The sequence below is a fragment of the Dermacentor silvarum genome, chromosome 11 (genome assembly GCF_013339745.2).
Source record: "Dermacentor silvarum isolate Dsil-2018 chromosome 11, BIME_Dsil_1.4, whole genome shotgun sequence".
NCBI lineage: Eukaryota > Metazoa > Arthropoda > Arachnida > Ixodida > Ixodidae > Dermacentor > Dermacentor silvarum.
The window spans coordinates 24602668-24604188 of record NC_051164.1 but is presented as its reverse complement, the minus strand read 5'-3'; the positions used below and the strand labels follow the sequence as shown (position 1 = coordinate 24604188).

Sequence of the window (1521 nt, the reverse complement as noted above, 5' to 3'; positions counted from 1 at the left end):
TTTCAACAGTTGTGTGCTCATCAATCAAACTTAAGGTAAACATATAGAAGCATGCTAGGCTTGACTGTTTTGTTGACTGCCTCTTTTTATTTCCTATGTAGTTCTTTTACTCTCATGGAACCACAAGGCCTGCTGGCTTCCATTGTTTTGTCTAGTCAAGGTAAGTCGCATGGTTGCAAGCCAGACGTTAACTGTTTTGTTGACTGTCTCCTTTTATTTCCTATGCAGAAATTTTACTCTTTCACGGAACCACAAGGCCTGCTGGCTTCCATTGTTTTTGTCTAGTCAAGGTAAGTCGCATGCTTGTAAGCCAGAGCCTGAATGTATGCTCATTCGGTCGCTTTGTTTATGTGCGTGCACAATCTCTGCATTGTTTCCATACTTTTGGCATTTGACCATGTGTATGCTGCTACAAATTTGTTGATCTTGCTGTAGGGCATATGTTCTGCAAACAGATGAACAGGGACCAAACGGTGTTTGTTTCGCACAGTTTCATGCACACCTAATTAATCTTAAGGTAAACCTGTAGGAGCATGCAAGGCTTGACTGTTCTGTCAAGTGGCTTGTTTTGATTTCTATGCACCTCTTTTGTGTATTGTTATTTCTTATTTGGCACCATGTGGCTGCCTGCAGCTGGCTGCCATTATTGTTAGTCATGGTAAGCCAGAGCTTAACTATAATTGTATTGCTGTTGAAAATGCTTGCTGTTTACTGACAACTGTGGTGTTGATATATAGTTTACATGCTTTTTGTTCACTTTTTTCTTCACTGTTGTATTACAGAGCAAACTTCTGTGGGCAGCCAGTCGTATCCAAGAGGGAAGGGACCTGGATTGCTGTGGTTACTGCAGCTGCGTCTTATTTTATGTGGTCACCTTTTCTACTGTATTTAAAAATTTTGTAAAATCATTCTGCATGTCCTTTAATTTATTAGTCAATAAAGCCGCTTTCTCACAAGGTCAGGTTGCATTTTTTTTTCTGCGTGTTGTTATGGACATTCGATATATGTTAAAACATTTATTGCAAGTTATTATAAATAATATAATGTAATGCTTCAATTTATTTTTCAGTTCTATATAGTAACATATGTACTATGAAGCTAGCATACGGATGCATGGTATGCTGAAGTGGCCATTAATTTTGCTTACCACTTCACTGTAGGATGACAATCTATAAATGCTGCTTTAAAGATAGCTATAAAAGCGTGCATATTGTTTCTGAAGCCATTATGCTTTATGACTTATAGCTTAGTTAAGAATTTTTCTAGACGTCCCCAGAATTCTGCTATAATTTATAACAGAATTCTGGGAACGTCTAATAAAGTTCTTTACTTGTTCTTGTCAAGATGTTTTATAAAAGCCTGCATAATGCTTCCAAAGCCATTATTACATATTTCTGGAAACGTCTAATACAATTCTTAAAGTTGTTCTTGTCGAGATGTTTATTAGCCAACTTTTAGCGTAACGTTAGCACGGCTTACTGAAGTACCTGTAGACGTCCGCGGCTAAAAAATGTCTTGACC

The 1521-nt window shown here is 37.6% G+C and overlaps 1 long non-coding RNA gene across 1 annotated transcript; it reads left to right on the top strand.

Annotated features, from left to right (window-relative positions):
* Positions 1-231: 231 nt before the first annotated feature.
* On the top strand, positions 232-956 carry LOC125941375 (uncharacterized). The gene is made up of 2 exons (XR_007464209.1): positions 232-290; positions 783-956. It is a non-coding gene; the product is annotated as an uncharacterized LOC125941375 (long non-coding RNA).
* The last annotated feature ends 565 nt before the right edge of the window (positions 957-1521 follow it).